Below are 25169 nucleotides of genomic sequence, written 5' to 3' on the forward strand. Positions count from 1 at the left end.
TCCCTCCCTCCCTATAATAGTACAGGTTTGTCCGGTCGCCGGTTTTCGGGGCCAGGTAGGAATTTTTTCATCCCAACTGATTGGCCATGGTTGGGATGTTTTTCGCCTACCTTGTACTATTCTTATGTTAGGTTGGGTTTTGTTGGTAACTTTATTGGCGGGTGTATTAGTAGGTTATAGGTTTCGGTGAGCACCCATGGTTTTCCCTGATTTAGGGAAGTAGTGGAATGGGACAGTAGCTGGGTTTAACGGCCCTCTACGGTCTGGCCCGCTATCGGGTTGCCTCTTCTGGCAGGCCGTTCCTGGGTGGGCAGCTGTGCCGTTGGGCATACCTGGCCTTCGCCGGCCTGGCAGCAGCCGGCGCTAGCTGGCTGCTGCCAGGGGCAGGGTGGCTCACCCATCCGGACAGGGTAGGGTCCTGGGTGTTTCCCTTGGCCTGTCCGGGTACAGTTTAGTTTGCCCCATGCTGTTTTGCTCAATAAAGTTGCCCTGTTTTCATCCAATTACCGTGTTGTCTCGTTCTTCCGACTGGGGGGGCAAAAGGTGCAGTTGACTCCTATTTTGTCATAATAGAGCATTCTCTTTTAACATATGCATTTCAAAATATGCATCGTAATGCCTTAGAATATAACTAAATCCTTGGTGGAGTATGCTATTGCAGATTTGAAATTACCAATTACATTTCATTACGCTAACAATATTCAGTCTCACATATCCTGTCACAGTTCAAGAATTGGAGATTGTTGTTGGAAGTGTTTATTGTCTGAGAGCAGACCAATAGCCTTGGTAGTTCTTATTTTAATGTGTGAAGCCCTGCAATTATGGGGGTTGCATGTTCAAGCCCCACTGACCTTTTCTTCTTTTTGAGATAAATGTTATGATTTCTCTACATTGATACCTTTTGTTATTTATTTAAACTGAGTACAACTCCTCTCCACTTATGTTATCTATTTCAAAGAATGTAAGTCTTGTTTTTCGGGGGGGTTTTGTATGAACCTTGACCATATAAGAGTCGGTGTTAGAAGAGAGCCTGTTCTGACCCTCGGAGCCATCTGGAGATGCAGCCCTTGATTGCATTGCTGCAAAAGGGAAACGGACTGGCTGCCGAGCCGAACTTGAGAGTTGAGGTCGGCAACATTTACAGGGCAACTTTTAACACCAGCTGGCCTTCTGGTCATAGTCAGGAGTACACCAACACGACCGTAGTTCCTTAAACCCACTGGTCGAGTGTCTAAGTTTTTCTTTGGCTTTCTAACCAGTAAATATGCCTGTCGGACTAACTTGTCACCCCTTCGTTGCACTCAGTCAGCATTGGTCTTGGGACCTTTGCATGGTCATACTCTGCACATGCTCCAACCCTAAGCCAAGGTGCAAAGGATGGGAAATGGAGTTCTTCCCCCTTCATATAATGGATTGTTCTACTTTTCACTGCATAAAGGGGAAGTCCCCCCCCCCAGCCAGGGAGGGACTCCAGGTAGGCCCTAAAAAGGGGCCAGGCGGATACCGGGCCCCTCAGAGCCCCAAAGGCTCTAGATTAAAAAGGAGAGAAGGCGAACGAGGTTGGCTTCTTCGAACCCAGTGCAAGGGGAGGGGCATCATACAGGTGCATACTCCCTGGTTCAGAGTGCCAGCCCAGTAGCCATTTTCTCCCAGGAAACATGACCATCTGTGGCAACTAGTGCTTGGGGCATGCCAACTGATGTGCCTTGAGAATATAGTGTGCACAGCCTACTAAATGCAGAGATGGAACCTAAGGGTCTGGATAAGGTGGAACCTATTTTACGGGATGTTATGTATTGCATACTGTCATATCACATGTAACCAGAGTAGAAACATCTCCCCCATAAGTTTTTGCAAGTGCCTATTAGTGTATGTAAACATTAACTTCCCCATAATAGGATCCCACTATGACATGTGAACCCAGGGCTAAGGAAAGTGGAAATACCTGATCCGACTCTGGAAACATAGGGAAACCCCGCATTGAGCATGCTCTGCGGGGAATTAGCCTCAGCCTGGGCATTCCTTATACCGGGGGGGGGGGGGGGGTGGAGCTATTAATGACTGCTGCCAGGCATTCCCTATCTCTCTCCCTCCTCCAGGAAGCATTTAAGCAAGGCAGGAGAAAGGTTCTCTTCCTTCCCCTAGCGCAAGAAGATTATTGAGGGGGGGGGGGGGAGAAGAAACAAAAGACTCAAGACTATGTGGTGACTAGGAAACCTATGTATTAGAAAACTTATAGGAAAATGATGTATGAATCAAACTTGAAACCATGAAATCTGATTTAATTATGTATCATTGCATTTAGACATTGATTTAAAGGTTTAGCCAATCAGTAGTTGTTATCTTGCTCAAGCGCGTCTCATTAAAATTGCAACCTTGTGTTCAGGGACACTGCATGATGGACAACGTTTCCTATGTCAGTCAACTTCACATCGTTGTGCTTAAGGAAGTAGCCTTTGGCCCATTGGGAACTGTATTTTTACATATACTTTTTCAGCCGTTCCAACCTTTAGTTAGGAGGTGCACCCAGGTTAACACTTGACCCTTAAAGAAAACGTAGCCTACCAAGATCGACTGTGGACTTTTGTGAGCAAGAGGGGGGATAATTAGCATTTCTTCCTGATGGAGGAGGAACACGAGTGCTGAGCATTTGCAATACTTTAGCCAGCTCTATTTGGGCTAGTCTTCAGGCACTCCGTACAAGCTCAGAGGCTATACCACTTAAAATTCATAGAACTGAGGCAATAAATATTTTCTGACTTCATAAGTGGGAGAGAAAGATGGACTTGGGAGTTTCATAGGTTTCATTCAGCCAGTTTGAAAGTTAAAATGGTCAGTTCCTTACATTTTGCCCTGAATGCTTTGAATTAACAAAAACTTGTTCAACCTCTCTTTCTCAGGTACTTGATTCTGGCATTTTTAAAGGGTTAAACTAAAGATATTACATCAAACTCCCATTACCCTGCAGAGAAAATTAACTCTGCAGGCTGGAACCCTTGCTGGGATTCCAGGGGATCTCCAGCTCTCAGCTGGAGAACCGGCCTTGTCTAATGTTACTTCTCTTTTTCTTTATTTACTTAAGGGGAAAGATGTCTTTGTTACCTTTAAACCTTACAAAGCCAGATTTCTCTATTCTAAGAGACATTCAAGTTTAAAAGTTAGATTTTCCTTGGGGGGAGGGGAGGTTGACAGACAAAGGAACCTTGCCTGCCCATGTGGGAATGCCATTCTCTGAAGTTCCACAGAATTCTGGCTTTCAAGTTCCCCAAATGGGATGAGCTAAGGACAGAACATTTCTGCCAAAAGGACTGAGGCTTGTTCATGTAGGAGTGCCTGAGCAAGTCCTTGCTAAAAGGAATACCTTGTGCCACGAGTGTGGAACTCTGCATAGGCTCAGAGACCACTTTTCCTTCATGATTCTGGGGTAACAGAACTGAAACAGGGACTGTTTTCTCATTTTCATTGGGAAAAGAAGTCTGGGGCTGCACAGCTGGGTTTGCCCTTTCTTTAATATTAGCTTCTAACTTTTCCTGGAGTTCTTGATTTTTCTTAGCAAGCTGTTTGATTTCTAAATCTTTTTCATGGGTAGGATTTGTAAGCTCCCCTATTTTTCCTTTAGGGGGAATATTTTCTCATTTCTCATGTTCCCTTTGCTCTAGCCAAAACCCAAAACAAAGCAGAAAAACAACATCTTCACCTGAAAGTCATGTATCTTTGTGTAGACCTGGTGTCACCTAGGTATCAATTTGGCTATCCATTGACATGTTTAACAGCTTTTGATCACCCTCACCCGAGGAGTTTTCCTCCCCATTCTTTCTATTAATGGTCATCCATTGGCCCATTGTTACCTGGTAGTCCGATCAGATAACATAGGACGTCACATAGGACTGACCAATGAGGATTGCTGCGGAAAATGCCACCTGCTGGTGGTAATGAAGAAAAGCAACAAAAAGAAGCAAGAATGCTGTAGAGGAGAAAAACTCCGCTTAAAAAGTGGCCTGGGAAAATAAGGCGCAAGACCGAGCCAGAGACAGCTTCACTGCTGCTCCAGGATTTTAAGTGTAAATGATAGCCAAAATGCCAGAGCAAGACAGTAGTGAGGCCAGTTTGCAATGTAGATGGTCACATCTGAAAGGGTAGCATTACTGGGTCTTTTGCCCAGTGTAGAATCAGCCTAAGTTTGAGTCCAGTTGCACCTGTAAGACCAACAAAGTTTAATTCTGGGTATAAACTTTCATGTACATGCACATGAAATCTTATACCTAGAATTAAACTTCGTTGGTCTTAAAGGTACCATTAGACTCAAATGCTGATTGCAGTTCCAGCAGCTTCTCCATGAGAGAACACATATATGATAATACATTCACATTACTTTGTTTGAAAAAATGAGCAGTAAAATGTACTGGATGAGAAGCAGCACCCCAAAATGAATCCAAATGGGAATCCAACACTACAATATTCTTATACACCTTCCATACTGGAGCACTGTTTTTATTGGTAACAAATCTTCATGGGTCCCAATCATTAGTGTGCTTTAAGCAAAGAAACTTGAGGAATTCAAAGAAAAGAAACTATACTTATTATTGCTTATTATTGCTAGGGGAAAAGTATAGATGACTGGGGAAAGCGATGGCAAACCACCCAGTAAAAAGTCTGCCGCAAAAACACTATTAAAGCAACATCACCCCAGAGTCGGAAATGACTGGTGCTTGCACAGGGGACTATCTTTACCTTTTTTTAGGTGTGCTGTGATTTACAGTAATAAAGTTGTATTGTATTCTATAATTAGTATGAATTGTAATCTATGTTATAATTTTCCCCTTTGAATTTTGTAATGAAGTCCATGTCTTCAACATTTCTAAATATAGTCAACATCTCAGTGAGCATATTTTAGGAGGCCAAGGAAAGAGCAGAGTAAATCCTAATCAGAATTTTGCAATTCTCTGGTTCTTAACCAAGTAGTACCAACAACAGACTCTAATCCTCCCTCCTCCATTTGACAGGATAAGGAGACACCATCTGACCCCAGAAAATTACAGGTTAACAACTCAGGCTTACACAGATACTTCAGGCTGAGTCTGTAACATGAGCTGCTTTATAAACAGGAGAAGACCACTCTGTTGAAAAAAAGGCAAGGCTCTGATCCCAAGGGACTGAATTTGAAAATCCAAATTAGAGGACCCAGAGGTTACCTTCCCTAATTTTTTCTGCCTCTTGTCCTTTTATATGGCATAATCAATTTTTCCCACTAGGCAACCAGAGTGAAAGGATAGAAAGTTGTTCTTAAAAAAAACAACAACCTAAATTGACTTCAATAGGAATTAAGTAGCTAAACCATGCCTGAGATCACAACCTCTACAAAAAATCACCTTTTAAAAGTAAACTAACAACAACTTGATCATTTTCACTTCATCCAAAGACTGAAATGATATTTTACACTTTTAATGTTATTTAATTTATTTTTTATTGTAATACTATGACATTATTACAAGCTACAGCCGGAAGGATGATAGAGAAAAACCGAGAGGAAATAAAAGAAACACCATGATAAAGAAGAACCTTTATTTTATATTTTTACATTTTTTATCAATTCAAATCTCAGGCAAAGGATGCAAAATCACAATTTCCTAGAACCTAGATATCAGTGAAATTATTGAAATTATCAGTGGCCTTTATTTCCTAGAATATCAAGTTTAGGATGGATGGATAAAGTCATCTATTAACTCTATTGAAGACTACTTGTATGCATGGCATAACAGAAAGATGCACTCAAGAGTCCTTGAAAAAAAAGCATCCAAAATGCTATATTTGGATGTCTTGTTCAAAAGGCAGGTCCAGCCACTTAAAATCTACACATCAACCTACACAAGGCAAAACTACCAGACAGCACATGTAGTACATCATATTAAAGTGTACATGTACACTTCCTGATACCTGAAAGTAGATTCTATACTTCATCTTTTCCCCTCTTCTGTATTAGAACTATGCCAAGTCAAAGAGATTTATTACACATACATATAAATCTCTTTTGCAAGCATTATTCACAGCATTGTCCACTCTCTACTCTGTATGTTAGGGAATTCAGCTGTATTAAACCTCTTTTTCTTCTTCTAATGCACAGAAATTCCCAAAATCCCTTTCTTAAACTCAATAATTCCCCTTTCTTCCATCTTCCATTATTTAAATCTTCATAAGCTGTAAGAACTTCAGAACTATTCTAAAGCAAATTATAACTAGCTGAATATTTCTCACACCAAATAATTATTTTCTGAATTATTTTTGCTTCAAAATAAAACAAAAATTGCAGGATGCCAGAATATAGAGAAAAACTAAGTGTGCCATGTCATGAAGCAGTATAATGGTTTGTTAGTTACATGAGATATGGTGAAAGAATACATCTGTTATTTCTGCTTGAAATTTTCAGATCAAATACAGTTAAATTTGGCCAGTTGCGCATGTCAAGTGAAATCAGTTCAGTTCAGATCTTTATTGGCTTAAAAGCAATCATGATTCACAATCAAAAGTAGGTACAAAGGCCTGAAGTATAGTAAGAACAATACATAAAGCAATCAATTAAAATGGCAGCCAATAATAGTAATCAAAAGTAGACACCCAGCAATTAAAATACAGAAGTATGCCTAGATTTAATTTTATAGGCTTCTACTAATAAATTCACAACACATGGATGTGACGGTGATCAGGCTGTGACATCTGTCACCCCATTGATCGCGAGGGTTGGTTTGGTTGATCTGGCTGGCTAGGCAGGTGTCCCCTACCTCCCTCACTGCTCCATGTGCGTCCCTCTCAAAGCTGCGTGCTCGGTGGAAGAGGACGACCGTTCCTCAATATTATTAGGGTTTGTAGAATCTTTCGGGCTCAAGTGCTGTGTTCTACTGGAGAAAGTTTTTCTTCCAGTAGAACACGGCACTTGAGCCTGAAAGATTCTACAAACCCTAATGATGTTACCAGCCATGAAAACCTGAAATCTTTGATTCCTCAATATGTTTGTATTGAGTGGCGGGGGCACCGGGGCCTTCAGTAGCTGGGCCTGCTGCTTCTATTATTTCAAGATAGTGTGGGTCCTCCTTTTCAGGTTTTAATCGTTCACCTGGGAGGTAAAGATCTGGAGCTTTTAAAAGGCAAAGACTTAGTTTGGCAGGCCCGCGATGATTTTCAGTATATTAGGGAGCGATGGCCGGGGACCACTATAATTTGGTCAGCCATGCTGCCTAGACTTGTTTGGCACTTTGCTTGAGACCCTGCAGCTATTGAGAGGGCTTAGTATAAGGCTAATAAGGAGTTTAAGGTGTTGGAAGGGGGGTTGAACCACTATCTGCCCCATCAAGACCTTTCGTCGTAATTTCCTGACCTCTACAAAGGGGATGGGGTGCATCTCTCAGAAAAGGGTAATATGCTTTTCCTGAGAGATTTGTGGCAAGGGTTGCGGGTGGCTTTGGGCCTCCCGGTGGGCGCTAAGCCCTAAGTAGAGACTTGGCCTTAGTAGTGGCAGGCTTTTGGGATTTAGGGCACTATGCGGCTAGGGGAGGACTGTGAAGCATCCCCCTTTTGGGGAATTTGGGGTCTGGCATGATCAGCCTTCAGGTTTGAAGACCCGGGTTTGGAGAATGCAGACTGTCCAGGAGGCTTGGCTAGAAGGTGCCTTTCTGGCGAGACGTGCTTCTGGGTTTGGGCCCTCTGGTGTGTGCCTCCTTGCTGGGCCTGCCTGGAGGGAGCTGAGTAACACTCAGCTCCAGCTGGGGGGCTGGGTCTCTCACTCGTTAATGGCAGGGGAGTGGTCCTGGGCAGGGGAGCGGCCCTGGCCAGGCCGCTGGTGGGGTACCCTTGCTGTTTATTAGAATATTGAATAAAGTGGCCCAATTTTATACCAATATTCTGTGTCTGACTCTTTATTCCGTCCTTGGGGAGCAATCTTATGCTTGCAGACTGCAGCGTAGCTGCCAGGCTGCATGAACAGAGTTTTCTTCCCTGGATGGGAAGAGTCAAGGGGTGCCCGTTTCGGCGCACAGAGAAAAAGGCGGGATCTGACAGTCTAACTGTCAGATTTGCGCTCCTTGTTGGCTCTTTTGTCTTGGCAGATGATCGGCCCTCCCACCTGCCCTGCATGTTATGTGGGCAATTTGCTGGTTGCCTCCTTGGAGGAGCCAGGTAGGAATTTTTTACACCTTGGCTGATTGGCAGTGGCTGGGGTGTGTTTTTTGCCTATCCTACATAGTAATGCAGTGGATTGAGGATTTGGCTATCAGGAGGTGCTGTTAAATAGGCGGTCACTTTAGTGGCATGTTTTTGGGATTTAGGGCACTATGCATCTAGGGGAGGACTGTGAAGCATCCCCCTTTTGGGGAATTTGGGGTCTGGCATGATCAGCCTTCGGGTTTGAAGACCCAGGTAGAAGTCAGTATGGCAGTTGGCCTGGTAGCTACTGCAGACATGGCTCCCAATTTACTGGCTTCCCTGGATCATATATGTCCCAAGGTAATTATGAGTAGGTTAAGCACTATTTAAAATTAGCCATGAATAAAACATATGCCCTTTTTTGCACATGTGCAATTGGCAGTATTTATAAGACTCTTGAGAGTCTCTTGGACTGCAAGAAGATCAAATCAGTCAGTCCTAAGGGAAATCAACCCAGACTGTTCACTGGAAGGTTAGATGCTGAAGATGAAGCTCAACTACTTTGGCCACCAAATGAGAAGGGAGCACTTCCTGGAGAAATCCTGATGCTAGGAAAGACAGAAGGCAAAAAAAAAGGGACGGAAAAGATGAGATGGCTGGACAGTGTTACTGATGTAAGAAACACGAATTTAAGCAGACTTTGGAGGATGGTGAAAGACAGGAGGGCCTGGCCATGGGGTTGCAAAAAGTAAGACTCGACTGCGATTGAACAACCACAAGCAGCCATCATGCTGGTACATGTTCACAACTGATGGGAACAACTATAGTTTCTTGGTGACAAGGAGAGAACTGGTATTATTCTCTTAATTTCTGTTTTTGCAAGGAGAGAATTATTCTCTTAATTCCTATTTTTCCCATTTCTCCTTGAAATCCAATGATCAATTTCTGTTCCCTTTTTAAGGAATTTGGAGTTTGTTTTGAATCAAATCCATTTTGAACAAAGAGAAATTCAAAGAAAGACAGTGCAGGAAGGGAGGTTTTGCAGAATTTCACTCTAGATTCTCAGAGGCCGGCAATGTCTTTTCAGACTTTCCTGTTTTCCTGCTAGAGAAGTGTGTAACATAAAACAACTACAAGATCTTATGGTCCTCAGATTGACTCTCCAAGGGTTGCAAAAAGGGCTTTAAAAATACAGCATGAAAATCATCATAGAATTTTCAATTCAGAAGAACATGATGATTATCCTCAATCTCATTCACCGCACATGGGCACAGCCTATCTAAATATGGAATTTTCTTAAATCTCCCTGTAACAGATTCAGGCAAGTTAGCCTGGAAGCTGGGAACAGCCTTGCAATGATTGGCTGGGCTGCAGCTATGGAAACAAGAATGTAGCAAATTGAAGGGGCTTGCACAAGAAGAAAAAACACCTCAGGGTTCAGTCTGGAGTTGGAACTTGAGTACTGAAGAGTGTGACAACTGGTACTTAAGCTGGTCAGTTGCGGTGTGAAGCAACTGGACAAACAGCTGAGAACAGCCAGTGGGGCTGAGTTCCTTGATAGACAGAACTAGGCTAAGCTTCTGTGAGAGTTTTTGGTCAGAAAGCGGTCACAGCCAGGCACCTTCTGTGAGGAGAAACTTTCTGTGAGGAGTTCTGTCAGCACAAGGCAGACTCCTAGTTAAACTGAGAACACTGAACCACTCTGAAAGGAGGACTGGATTCTTGTGGCTAGAAAGGGATCCCAAGAGTCAGACTAGGAAACTAGCTGGGACTGAGACACACCAGGAGTTGCTAATTAGAGCACTCAAAAGGGTGTGAGCCCAGTGAGCTAGTGTGTATGTCTGTGAGGGAAAAGTTATCTAGCACAAGTGAGGAGTCCTCAGTGTGTGTGGCAAAGAGTGACTGTCAGATTATTTTTATGATTTCAGAAGCCAGAGCATAGGGCGAATCCATCATCTCTACAAAGCTTTTCTAGTGTCCAGTAGGCACTGCCTGACTGTCCAAGGTTTTTGTATAGTTCTAAGCCTGCCTGTTTATATATTCTTAAACTCTCTCAGCCTGATAAATCTCTGGTGATCAGCAATTGTTTATTTTGAATTGCTGATTTGTTATTGATCAACTAATTAATATTATTTTACCCCTCTCCCTTACCTTTTGTGAACCAATAAATATTCTTTGTGATTTTTTGCAATTCAAAACTGTCTGGTGCCTAGTTTACTTTAGTTTTGACAGGATTTCTCTGAGTGTGCCTGAGGGACTGAGGAAAGGTGATGGGGAAAAATTTATAGTGGTCACCCTCCCAAGCTGACCCTAACCAGTTCCTCATACACCCATATAATACCATAGATAGGAGAACATTAAAACAAGCTAATGTTAACGCCCTGCAAGGGTGAGGATCGGTCAGAAAAGATAAATATACAGGAAAGGTAGAGCCAGAGGAAAACTCCCAATGCACTGGGGAACAATGGCCAGAGGCAATGCTTTTCAGATCTTGAATCTCAATATTGATGTCTGTCATGACTCGGGGGTGTCTTACCGATTGCTGCCACCACTATGGGTTAAGGGTCTCCCTTGAGAAGGCCCAAAGTACCCTCCCAAGCCCTTCCAGGTCTCCCTTAGCTTAGGCCAAATAATGGGTATGAGAACCAGTTTGAATGAACAACAACAACAAAAAGGTTTATTAAAGGGTCTGAGCTTACTGTCTCTACTCACCCTACCTCACAGGGCGAGGGTCTCTTCCTAGCAGCAGCTCCTCTTCAGCTCTGCCTCCTAGGAAAAGAACACCCACTTCCTGGGCTTGGCCTTTATATATTCTCTTCCCAGGCCCCACCCCTCTCTGGGCCTGTTTCCCTCCAAAACCCTGCTTCCCAATCAGAGGGCTAGAGGGGATCCTGGGAAATGTAGGCTCTTCCCAGTACTCCTAAGCAGGCTTCCCTGGGGCCTGCAGGCCTCATTAGGCCCAGGATCATGACAGTGTCTTTGCTGTATCAGGATAAAAGCCTGCCTCTCTGAAAGCAGGACCAAGTCGTTAATATTAAAACCAATCAGTGAAATTTTTGTATAAATATAAGTCAGCCAATCAGATAAATGAGAAAGCATATGCATAATGAGACTGTTGGGATCACATCTAAAATGAAGGCATAATCAAAATGTAATAGTTGCTATTCAAGCCTTTGTAACTAACCATCTCTGATTCAACTCCAAGCATATGGCCATGTAAGATATGCAGAAGAAGAAGACGGCCATTTTATACCCCTCCCTTCTCTCTGAATCAGGGACACAGAGTGGCTTACAATCTCCTATATCTTCTCCCCTCACAACAGACACCCTGTGAGGTGGGTGGAGCTGAGAGAGCTCTCCCAGAAGCTACCCTTTCAAGGACAACTCTTATGAGAGCTATGGCTGACCCAAGGCCATTCCAGCAGCTGTAAGTGGAAGAGTGGGGAATCAAACCTGGTTCTCCCAGATAAGAGTCCAAACACTTAATCATTATACCAAATTAACTCTTTGTTAGGAGCCCTAACATTTTCCTCAGAAACTAAGCTTGAACATGTTCCAGCATTACGTTAAAGGCAGAAATCCAGACTGGAGCATCATATAACAATTTGGCACAGATTTTATGGTCAAATACTTTAAGGGCTGCAGGTATATACTGGTTTGGGGCTTTTTTGGTAAAGAAAAGATGGGAAATTGCAAGAGCTATGCTATTTGAAGATTTTACCATTTCTCTAATGTGTGTGGCCCAGCTAGAGTTGAAATAGAAATGAATGCCAAGAAATTTGAAACTTTTAACCTGCTTAATGGATTTGCCTTGTAAAATCCAATCAATGGACTTCTAATTCCACCCAAACACCATAATTTTAGACTTATCGAAATGTAGGGAAAGTCTATGCCTATTGCAGTAATTTAAGAATTGTGTTAACATCCTTTTCAGCCTGATAATGAAAGTAGGACAGTGTCATCAGCATATAGGAGCAGTGGGACATGTTTCTGTCCTGTTTTGGGGCATGCTCATAAAAGGGGCCAAGTCATTTAGAAAAAGGTTAAATAATGTAGGCACTAAAATGCAGCATTGCTTGACTCCAATTGTGGTTAAAATCTTGGGGTTAGTTCACCCTCTTTAGAACATGTTACCAGACAAAAAGTTTCAGAATATAATTTTTTTTATCAAAGACAGAAGGCGCCTATCAACCCGCATGTATCTTAATTTTATCTACAGAATATCTCTGGGTCAAAAGTACACTTAAAGTCTAAGAAGGCTGCATATAATTTAGGTCCTTTCCTTTCCTTATATTTATTTATAAGATGATTGAGGATGACACGGTGATCTAGAGATGACTTACCCTTGACGCCAGAATTTGCTGACCTAATATCCAAGTTTTAGGTTTATTAGCCGGATGGCTTGCATACATCTTCCCAATGGAGGATAAAAGACTATTCGGCCTGTAATTAAATGGAAGCTGAGGGTCTCCTTTTTTAATGATAGGGACTATTATAGCGTTCTTCCATTAATCCATTAATCCGATATTACGCTGGACCTATCCACAACTGTGAATAGGGCTACAAAAAGGGGGGCCCACCACTGAGAAAATCTTCAGTGGCATCAGCGGGAAATTTCCATTTTAAAATGGAGGGTGAAAGAATAAGAGGAACTGTCAAGTTCCCAAATTTCCTTCAATAATGACGACTCTCCATGGAATTGGATAAGTGTTTATTGTAAGGATACACTGACAAAGACTTGTTGCCAAGTAGTGTTGAAAGTGATACACAATGGCACAGGTTCAGATTATATATGCTTGCAATGATCGTTAAAAGCATGCCTGAACTTAGTGTGCAAAGACAGTTCAAATTTAGTGGCTACAGGTCATTCACACACATTCACTACATAGCTTTCACCTAAACATCCACTGGAGTGAGCAACAACCTTGGTACCAAGATATCTCATTCTACATCAAAAGAGAAAGAAGAAACACAGCAACAGCGATAACAGGAAGAGGACTTGACATACTGTCCCCCTTAAGCGACCCCTTGGGGTTTAGAGGGAAATTTCTTGTAGAATTTTCTGATTAAAGAGGGGGCATTGACATGGGGTGCTGATACCCATTCATTGTGTTCAGATGGAAAATGCAACCATTTAATTAAGAAATACAATGTCCCCCTTTTCACTTTGGCATTGAGGATTTTTTGCACTTCATGATGATTCTGGTCTCCCACCTGGAATAGGGTCTGGAGCAGGGGGGCGTGGGTGCCAACGTGATCCACCACAGTCTCTTTTTAGCAAGCTAGAATGAAAGAAAGGGTGGATTTTACTAAAAGATTTAGGTACAATCCAGTTCAACAGTGACTTTATTTATAATCCTTTTGATTTTGAAAGGTTGCAGAAATGTATAAGCCAGTTTTTTGAATGGTTGAGACAAAGGGAGATTCTTAATAGATAGGAATACTGAGTCCCCTACTTTAAAGTCCCAAGTATGAGAGTGATGCTTATCATAGTGAATCTTATGTCTCTTTGGCTACTTCTGTATCAGCTTCCAAGATTCACTCAGCTTAGGAGAGTTCTTCTGCTCTCCCCCAGGCAACAGGGGGAATGGTTTTTCTTCATACCTGTTCACAATGAACATGGGTGTTGCCTTATGTACTCAGCAAACAGGATTAGTTCTACCCAATTGGATTGTTGATGGCAAATGAAGCACCTCAGGTACTGCTCGACCACAGCATTAACCCTCTCTGTCTGGCAGTCGGTTTGGGGGTGATACCCCAAACTCAGACCCCTCTCAATTTGGGCTAGATCACAGAAAGCTTTCCAAAACTCAGCAATGAACTGGGGCCCCCGGTCACTTATGACCTTGTCCGGGAACATGTGGATTCTCACCAGATGTTGAAAGAACAGAGAAGCTAGCTTTTTAGATGTGGGAAGCTTAGAGCAAGGTATAAAATGGGCTTGTTTGGAGAAGGTGTTCACCACTACCAAGATCACAGTCTTCCTTTGCGAGGGGGGGAAGGTTCATTATAAAATCCAAAGAGTCTACTGACCAAAGTCTTTGCGCTGTCTCTAATGGCTGCAGAAAACCTGGCTGTTTCCCCCCATGTTTTTTATCCATTACGCAGATCGGACAGGATAACACATAACCTGATATGTCTTTTTTCATGTGTGGCCACCAGAATTGCCGTTGTACCAGGTGCAATGTTTTAACATAGGCAAAGTGACCCACTATTTTATTGTCATGACAGTGTTGAAGCACCTCTTTGCGGAGGGAGTCTGGTATGTATAGCCGATTGTCCTTTTATCAGAACCCATCTGCTCCCGGCTTTACTTCAGATGGCTTTTCCTCCCCTACTTCCTCCACTGCCCGCTTCAGTTTCTCCCCCCATTGTTCTTTCTCTACTAGGTGGGCCTTCTGTGAGCATGTCATTATGGCCACACCAAGTTGTGAAGGGGTGAACAGTGAGTCAACTATCTCCTCTGTCTTACTCTCATATTGCAGGAGGCAGGACAGCGTTTCAGCCAGGAAGTTATGTGTCCCAGGGATGTGCTTCAGGACAAAGTCAAATTTGGAGAAGAATCCCACCCACTGGATCTGTTTAACTGTTAACTTCTTTTGGCTGCAAAATGCCTCCAGATTTTTATGGGCTGTCTGCTATTCAAATGGCACTCCCTCCCACCCCCAAGCCACGGCCACCATGTTTCTAATGCAAATTTAATTATTGCAGGTTTCTTTATTCCACACTGACTAATTTCCCTCTGCAGGAGTGAATTTTTGGGAAATGTATGCACAGGGTCAGAGTTGCCCCTCCTTGTCGTGTTGGAGGAGGATTACCCCCATGGCCACATTGGTTGCATCACATTGCAACATGAAAGGTTTTTAATTGTTGGGATGGAGTAGGACTGGCTCACTCGTAAAGTGTCTCTTCAATTGGTCGAATGCTTGTTGGCATTGCGTCAACCAGTTCAGTTTGGCCCAAGGTTACTTGGCCTCAGGGCCCTTCCCTTTGGTTTTTAACAGTTCTGTTAGGGAGAGAACGACTTGGGAGAACCCCTGAATGAAATTTCTGTAAAAATTTGCAAAGCCAATGAAACCTTGGAGTTGTTTCCGGGTTTGGGGGGCCTCCCATTCTAGTACCGCTTGGACCTTTGCGGGGTCCATCGCTATGCTGCTCCTGGATACTCGATACCCCAGGTAATCTAACTCCAATTTGTGGAACTCAAATTTTGACAGCTTAAGAAACAGTTTATTTTCATACAATGTTTGTAGGACCTCTCAAACCAGTTTTACATGGGAGGTGATATCATCTGAATAAATAAGCCCATCATCCAGATATACTATGACGCCCTTGTACAAGTACTCCCGGAGTACTTCATTTTTAAAGTTCATGAATACTCTGGGGGCTCCTTGGAGTCCGAAAGGCATAACTAAATACTTGAATTGCCCCACTGGTGTGTTAAATGCTGTTTTCCACTCATCCACCTTCTTTATGTGAACTCTGAAATAAGCATCCGTTAAATCCAATTTGGAAAAAACTTTCCCCTGAGCTACTGTGTTTAGTAGGTCTTGTATCAGGGGGAGGGGGTAAGCGTTTATCATTGAAATCCCATTTATGTCCCAGTAATCCGTGCACAGTTGCAAACTGCCATCTTTCTTTTTTCTGGAAAAGTACAGGGGCTGTGTGAGGGAAGATCACTGGATGAATGAACCCCCAGGCCAGGTTTTTCTTTAGGAATTTGCAGAGCTCTTCCCTTTTTTCCCTCCCCATTGAGTCTACTTTGGCCTTTGGGAGGGGCTGCCCCAATATGAGCTCTATTGCACAGTACGTGTCTCTGTGGGGAGGGGGGCAGCTCATCTGCCTCTTTTTCTGCAAACATCTGTCAAGCAATGTGAATCTTTCTTTTAATAATATAATGCTAATAGTATAATGCTAACTGAATGTATCTGTAAAGCTCCATGAATGTTACTAACCATGAACTAAGCTGGGCACATCAAAGCAGGGAATAGCCAAAGTGTAGTTTGCTCCTCTTTTGCCTCTCTCACTTTTACTAACAAATGCAGGAATTTACTCTTTGAAGATAAGCGCCTCCAGGGACAGGTTCTCAGACCTGGTCCCAGGAAAAGAAACCACAGGGGAGATAAGAAGTTTACAATGTGAAGATTCACATGTGAATACAGCATTGTTCAGAGAATGTAGCTTTGTTTAGGAAACCTTTGATGTGCCACCTTTAAGTACGCCTTCCACTGTTACTATGTATCAGTTCCAATACCTAGCTCAATAGAAGAATCTTGGATTATCAATAAATCATACTTTGTTTCAAATCAAGGACTGATTACTTTGAGATCTAATTGCTTGACAACATCCCACGTAAATCATGGTACTTCTCTGGTATGTTAGTCATCTCCTCTATGGTTAAACACAGTTTTTCATTTATCGGGGGAGGATAGGGACCCCACTCTTTAGTCTACACATGCTTCTCACACAACGAGTCTTTGAAGCTTATAATATGTTCATCCCATCAGATGTGGGGTTCATGTTTTGCTAGCCAGCCAAGTCCCAACACCAAGTCAAAAGAGAAGAGGGGGTTATCACGAAAATTTCAAGGTCCCAATGAGGCCCTATCCCCATGGGAAGCTGCTGTGTCTCATGGGTGCAGGGGTCCCCCTTCATGAGGAATCCATCCATTTGCTCAAACTGAATCACCTGGTGTAAAGGTGAAGAAGAGAGCCCCAAAATCTCTGCTAGTTTGGGGGTTATTATGTCTCTAGAGCAGCCCGAATCTAGCAAGACTCACACGTGCATGAAGTGCTTAAGTTTCAGATTCAACAAAGTCAGGGGAATAAAGAACAAAGTTCCTGTTATTTTCACCTTTAGTGGTGCTGAGAGGGCCCTGACCTGATGCTTCACACCATTCACAACAGGTTGTTCTCGTCTCCCGCCAGCATCTCCAGCTCAGATTCTCCATCAAAACTCCATGCCATGAAGGTGTCCTCCTCTCACTCGCTGGCTGCCACTGCCTTGCTTTGAGAGGGCTTCTTCCTGCTGCTGCTATTCTTCTTAGCCTTGTGAGTGATGGGGGTCTTCAGAGTAAGGGGGGCCTCAAGGTCCTTTGGGGCATTTGCTGGCCAGTGCCCCACCGCATTGCATCGGTAGCACCATCTCGGTAGCTTGAGGCATTCATGGATTTTTTTGCCTTCATTTTTTGCCCCTGACTGAGATTTATATCTCCCCTTACTCCCTTGCTGCTGCTGTTGGAGCGCCATCCATTGCATCCTGGTCTCCACCTCGCATGCCAGTTAGATCCACCAGGGAGTTGGGATTGACTTGGACTAGCACTCAGTCCAGGATGTTGGCATTGAGGCCTCTCTGAAACTGGTCCACTTTCATTCTCTCGTTCTAGTTTTGCACTTTGGCCATGTTGGCTTGGAACTCAGTGGCGTAGCTGCACACTGACCAGTTCCCCTGTTGCAAGTTTTGTAGAGTAATTAGTGCTCTAGTTTCTTGCAAGGGGTCTTCAAATTGCACCAACAGAGCTTGGAGAAAGTTCTACACTGAGTACAACTTGATTGCCCGGGTCTCGTACAGGCTTACATACCAACAGGCTGCCACCCCTTCTAGTTTGGATCCCAGGTAGTCCACTTGACTGGCCTCATCAGGAAATGTATTTCCCCGGTAGTGGAGGTAGCTGTTTGCTTGGATCACAAAGTATTTGATCTGCTCCAGGTCCCTGTTGAACGTGGTTGAAAGTTCTTGTGTCCTGGGTTGACCAAGCAACTGAGGTGAAGGAGGGGGCGGCGGGTTTATGGGTTGCCTGCCGCTGGCCCTGGCTTCAGCTCTGACTGAGGGAGCTCTTTGGGTAGCCGCCTGGGTGATCCAGTGCTTGACCTCTTGAGCAATGAAGTCTGTGGTGACTTGCATATCTTGCCTCAAGGCTCGGGCTATTTCCATCATCTCGAACTGAACAAGCTGCAAGGGGTTCTCTTCTTCTTCCCCTTCTCCACCAGGAGGGCATTCCCCTCCGGGGTTTCCTGACCCCGCTCCACCTGGTGGGGACTCTGGAGACCTGGGTGGTGCGGCTGGGAGGCACAAGGAGAGTTACTACCCCCCCCCTCAGGTCTCCTAAACTGCGCAGGAGGGTCGACTGGCATAAAATCTCATGCCGGAAAGGACGGGAAGTATACAGCACTACTGCACCTTAAAAAGCATTGCACTCAAGATCTTGCCCTTTAGAGACACAGTAGTACTTTATCTGTTATAATACCTACCCCAACTGCCTCCAAACTGCTAATCTACAATAGACTAAAATTGGATTTTTAACTGCTAAATTGATTGATTATCTTGGTTAACTAATATTGATGAAATTACTAACTAATTGGATATTTGATTTAAAATAGGATATTATTGGCAAATTAATTTTGGGGTGTTTGATTAGTTGGGGAGGGTTTTCAAAATTAATGTGCAATCAGACTTAACTTATTTATTACTAGCTAATTAATTAAGGGGAGATTGTGGGGTTTAGAGTAAACTGATTGGTTAACCATTAGAATTGGCAGATATGAATAAAATTAAGGAAAAATAGATTGGCAAGGGCGGAGAGGGTTGGGAACTAATCAGCTGTAGGGTGATGAGCTGTATTTTTACAACTGGTTTGAGGCTGTGGCAGAGACCAGTGTGGGGATGACCGGTCTGGGGATTCCAGTACTCCTGGGAAGGCGAAGGTATGATGATGGGAATAGACATTGTTATAAGGGAAGGAGACTGAGACATGGAGGTGCTCGGCCCCCTTCCAGTCTGTGTCCCATCCCGACGGCGGCAGGTAGTGGGGTCAGATTGAATTACTCACCTCCATCATTGGTGTTGTGCAATGCCAGGTCCATAAATACTAAGACCTCAACCCTCCAAGAGTTTTTGGTCAAGCAGGACGTAGACCACTGGAGGAACCAATTGCCAGAGGAGGTGCGGGCCTTGCGGAGCCTTGCCCAGTTCCACAGGGCCTGCAAGACTACACTTTTCCAGCTGGCCTACACTTAAGAAGGAATCTATTGTAGAACGAATACCGCCACCACAAAAAAACTGTAAAACATCAAGATCTAGCTCCAAAGCAATTTAGATGGTTTTAATGTTGAATTTAATATATGATTTTAATGTATGATTTATACCATGTATGTATGACCTATGATATGTAGTTTTATTGTTGAAGTGCTTTTATGCTGTGAGCCACCCTGAGCCTGCTTTGGCGGGGAGGGCGGGATATAAATTAAATATTATTATCTTCCTCTCCTGACTCTTCTCCTCTGGTCTCTATCTCCTCCCAACCTCCTAGGATCACTTCTCTGCACACCTGGCTTGCGTCCAAGATGTCGATTGACTGGTGGAGGTTCCATGCTCAGGGAGTGATGAACAAATGTGCCACGTTGAGTGGAAAGCCTCTCTCCTGGGGGCATTGTCTACCCACAACATGCCACAGTACCCCCTTCAAGATCGCTCCTGTCTCTTTCCTCATGGCCTGGGGTGTTTCAGGATTCTTTGGAACATTTCTGTTATCTGGTGCTTTGCTCAGCCATAGTTGCAAGCAGGTAGCAGGATTCGGTGATGTTTTGAAGGGACTTTCGACACTATGTCAAGTTCCCAAATTTCCTTCAATAACGAGGACTCTCCATGGAATTGGGTAAGTGTTTATTGTAAGATCTGGATACACTGACTTGTTGCCAAGTAGTGTTGAAAGTGATACACAATGGCACAGGTTCAGATTATATACGCTTGCAATGATCGTTAGAAGTGCGACTGAACGTAGTGTGCAAAGACAGTTCAAATTTAGTGGCTACAGGTCATTCATACACATTCACTACATAGCTTTCACCTAAACATCCCCTGGAGTGAGCAACGACCTTAGTACCAAGATATTTCCCATCTCCTAGGATGCCAAGCGGGTTAACTTTTGATCATGCAGCAGATTAAGAATTGTTACTCACACATTCCACATTCCACATCAAAAGAGAAAGAAGAAACACAGCAACAGAGATAACAGGAAGGAGACTTGACAGGAATCAGTGGCTATATTTTGAAAAGTGAATTTTGGAAAAAAGAAATTCCCTTCCTCAATAAAGTTTAACTAGCAAGAACACATATATCCAATGGACACAGACATGCTCAATTTTGGAAATTAGGCAGGGAAGTAAAATGGACAAGGCTGGAACACCACGGGGAAAAGCCACTCATTCCACCACTCCCTGCTTCAGCAGGGCCCAGACAGTCAAAGAAGCCACCATTTTTGTAAGTTGCAGGTTTTTTTCCTCCATGGGATACATTGGGGAAATGAATGGGGGAAGGGAACCCATGATAAAATGCATGCATAGAATCTCTTTGATACAATTTCAAACATTCAAAAAAGAGTGAACATTTGCATTCAAGTTTAAAATTTGCACACATTCAAGTTTAAAATTTACAAACAAATTGTGACCCCAAAAAAGGAAGGACTGATGATTCCTGGATTGGATCAACACTGTTTAAAAAGCAGCCTAACATTCAGAAAGTGTATAGAAAAGTAACAATAGCTCTGTCTTAACTTGCAAGAAGGAGTATTTGCATGTTACCCAAAGATTTATTTATTTAATTTTATCAAATTAAATAATTAAATTTAATAATTTCTCATATTAAATATCTTGCCCTCCTTGATGGGCTCAGGGCGGCTAACAAAGACACCAGTCAAGCATCAGTGTAAGGAAGAGAGAGAAGTATTTCTAAATATTGATCAGTTTTTATTTTTAAAATAACTATTTTTTTCTGTTTAGTTATTTAAATGCACATTTAAATGGAGAGGGACGGTGGCTCAGTGGTAGAGCATCTGCTTGGTAAGCAGAAGGTCCCAGGTTCAATCCCTGGCATCTCCAAAAAGGGTCCAGGCAAGTAGGCGTGAAAAACCTCAGCTTGAGATTCTGGAGAGCCACTGCCAGTCTGAGAAGACAATACTGACTTTGATGGACCGAGGGTCTGATTCAGTATAAGGCAGCTTCATATGTTCATATGTTCACGTCCTTAGAGATTGGCTGAGTTCCTCTAATGCCACAAAGGTTCAGAATATTGCCTTGCTCCCATTGGCTGAGCTACTTTAATACTGTAGTTATAAAAGGTCTTAGATGAGAGTGTAGAAGAGCAAAGGGCTAAGGAAAGGATGGGTAGGGACCTGAGAATGCAGCAGTGCTCAAGGTCAAGAACACTAATAAGGAAGCATTACATGGAAGTGTGAGAGAGAATGCCAGCAGAAACATTTGATTGGGAAGGAAAACTGGAGAGAAAGAATGAAGAGGAGCACATGCATCCAGAAGCAGAAATGAGGAAGATTGACGTTACCATGCTAATTTCAAATAACCAGCCAGATCTTTGAATACAAGCCTGTTTGTGCAATGTCACATTTTGACAACAGACACTTATTGCCACAAATGCCACCAATGGCCTTGGCATGCTTGTAAGAATCTGTGATAAAAGACAAGTCTGCATAAATCATTTTTTGTATGTCTTTAAATTTTTCTTTTTAATTAAGAGGAAGTTTCTTGAGCTATTTCCAATGTCTATTTATGTGCAGAATTATAATTAAAATTACTAATTAACCTAAGTCAATCTGCTTTGCCCTTCTAATGATTGTGTACAAAGCAACTTCCCTCATCAAACCACGCAGTAGAGTAAATGGGAACTTCTCTTATTAAGGCTTTGCTCTAGCTGCCATCTCTGCTATGATAGCTACTCACTGACTCTGACCCACTGGCAACTGTGTAAAAGCCAACAGCAAGGGTGGAATTCTGTACCCTCTGGGCATTTAGAAGATTATTGGAAGAAGTAAAAAAACATTCTCAAAGCAACATGCAGAAATTGGTGTATGACCAATTGAGGAGAATCTTCACATGATTAACTTATCCAGGCAGTAAAGGTGATTGGAAACCAATGCTCATAAATATGATCATGCTCAAATAAGTTACGATGCATGACATTTATGCAGAAGATCCTAGGTTCAAGCTCAACCATTACCAGTTAAAAATACTACTGAAAGTAGTACAACTGGGAAAGACGCCTCTATAGAGTTGCTTCTAGTTATAGTAGACAATGCTGGTCTAGTCTTAGAAAGCAGTAGGGCTGGAAAAAAGCTCAAATATGAACCACCATTTCCAAAGAAGTATTTTTAGGGGCTGTTGATATAGCTCAATGGGAGGGTACATGCTTTGGCTGCAGGAATTCTTAGGTTCAGTCTCCAGTTTAAAGGATCTCAAGTAACAGGTGAGAGGAAAGACCATATTTACTAAATGCCCTGCAGCATCACTTCCAGGCAAGAAGACAATTCTGAGCTAGAAACATAATTTCAGTATAATGCAGCCTCATGCAAAAAAAGCTTTGTGTGCCAGCTACTTTGGTAAAAACTGCAAGAAAAATTGCCTTCTGTGGTATGCATATATCTATATTTGAGATACTTTTGCTTAAGTTCAGAATTATCAGAAAGATATTTACTTAGCAATGAGGGCGAGAGAGCTGTTAAATGGGCAGATTGTACCATCACTGACATCAGGGATATTATTTCTTCATTTCACATAGACTGCATCCTTAGATAATAAATAAGGCTTTCATTTCTATGGAGTATAATGTGAAGTATGCAAGAGGATAAGTCAAACCTTTATCATTTTGTTTAACTGAGACTCTAATATCCTCTACATAATTTCATACACTTATCGGTGAAGTTTTTAAAATGCATTTTTAAAACACAGCAGGGTATATAGGAGAAGATTTGGTTTACAGAATCACAGTACTGCTGTCAGCTGGGAGGAGTTACACATCTTCTACCCCACTATTGTTGCTATATTGCATAGTTGTCTGGGTCTTGCACAGCTTGGCTTACATTCCCAAATTTCATTTTTACAGAAGTCCAAATCTAGCCCAAGCAGGCCCAGAGATACAGAGTGAAATGTTGAAACTGCATTCTGCCCAGCTGAATATGCAAAAACAATTCTTCAAGTTTCCATAATTCTAGCCAATAAGGGAAGTTCTATGTTTGCTACATCTCTCTAAAATAGGGTTGCCAGCTTCCAGGTGGGCCTAGAGATCTCCCACTTTTACAACTGATCTCCAGATGACAGAGATCAGTTCCCTTGGAGAAAATAGCTGCTGTGAGGCTGAATTCTATTATACTGTGTCATACTGAAGTCCCTCTCCTCCTCAAACCCTGCCTCTACCCCCAAAATCTCCAGATATTTCCCAACCCAGAACTGGCACCCCTGCTACCCAGTGAGCTTCATTGTTGTATGAGAACAAAGCATGAACAAATGTTCAGGAGCAATATGATGATGATGATGATGATGATGATGATGATGATGATGATGATGATGATAAGAACAACAACAACAACAACAACCTTTAATTTGTATCCCGACCTCTCCGCCGAAGCAGGCTCAGGGCGGCTGAGGAATATGATTCCTCTGACAGGGATGCTAGCCACCGGACGGGACACAGTATTTCTGTTCCATTGAATGCCTAATAATTGACTGTAATGATTTCAAAGTGTACATTTCTAATCCAAACAGAAAAGAGGTTTTGGAACAATTATACCTAAAGATGACTAAAACTATACCTTTTCCCTCCCACTTCTCCCATTGCCACTTTGGGAATTGGTTAAAAATAGATCTTTGTCCTTAAGTTAGCATGTTATTATTTTCCATTATTTTTCCATAGCAGCAAGGAGTAACTATGAGATACAGGGAGTAGGGGTGTGCAAAAAAAAATGGAAAAAATTGAATTTGGAAATATAAGGGGCCGAAATATTTGGAATACTGTATATTTCTGAATACTGGTACTCGGAATAGCTGTATATACAGGAGATATACGGCTATTTCTGAATATACGCCCCCATTATACCCTATGGACCATTGAAATCAATGGCAAAGTAGGGTATATTGGAAGCCGCCTGGAGGGGAGGGGGTTTGAGGGAGAGCCCCATATTTGCAGGCGACCTGCAGAGGACTCTCCCCTACAAACCCCCCAAGTCCCAAAAAGATTGAGCCAGGGGGTTCCATTCCAGGGGCACCCAAAGAGGATGCCCCTATCCCACATTATACCCTATGGGCCATTGAAATCAATGGCAAAATAGGGCATAATTAGAGGCAACTGGGGGGCAGGGGGTTTGGAGGAGAGCCCCCAAAACTGCAGGGGACCTGCAGGGGACTCTCCCCTACAAACCCCCCAAGTCCCAAAAAGATTGGGCGAGGGGTCCCAATCTAGGGGCATTCAAAGAGGGTGCCTTTATCCCACCATTATACCCTATAGGCCATTGAAATCAATGGCAAAATAGGGTATAATTAGAGGTGACTGGGGGCAGAGGGTTTGAAGGAGAGCCCCCAAAACTGCAGGGAACCCTCAGGGGACTCTCCCCTACAAAAACCCCAAGCCCCAAAAAGATTGGGTCAAGGGGTCCCTGTCTTTGGGCTCCCCAAAAGGCCCATTGCCACCTATGCTGAGGAAAGCCCAATTAGCCACTTCCTTCTCTATAATTGCTGTGGGAAAAGTGGCTCTGGGGAGTAGGGGGTTTTGAGAAGAGACCCAAAACTGCTGTGCAGCTTCAGGACACTGTCCCACACAAAACCCACAAGGCCAAAAAAAAAAAAATTGGACCAGGGGGTCCAATTCCTGGGGCACCCAAAGCCAAACCTAACTTCACACCAGAGAATCCCTATAGGACCCAAAAGCACTAAATCCGTCTATCTACTCTATGAACCCTGCTGGCTTGGAACCAATATAAACCCAGTTGCCAACGTCACTGCCACACAAAACACAATCTGCTCAAGGTCTGCTCTGCAGATCTGGCTGCAGCAAACCCAGTTGCCAGCTCTCCAGCCCTGCCCCAAACAACACGGGGAGAGCTGGCCAAGCACAACAAGCATGCTGGTTCTGGGTCCCTCACCCAGATGCCAGCTTCCCTGCCACAGAACACACAATCTACAGATGCCAGTTCTCCAGGCCTGCTCTAAACAATGCAGGGAAAGCTGGCCAAGCACAACAAGCCTGCTGGTTCTGGG

The sequence above is a fragment of the Heteronotia binoei genome, chromosome 8 (genome assembly GCF_032191835.1).
Source record: "Heteronotia binoei isolate CCM8104 ecotype False Entrance Well chromosome 8, APGP_CSIRO_Hbin_v1, whole genome shotgun sequence".
Classification (NCBI taxonomy): Eukaryota; Metazoa; Chordata; class Lepidosauria; order Squamata; family Gekkonidae; genus Heteronotia; species Heteronotia binoei.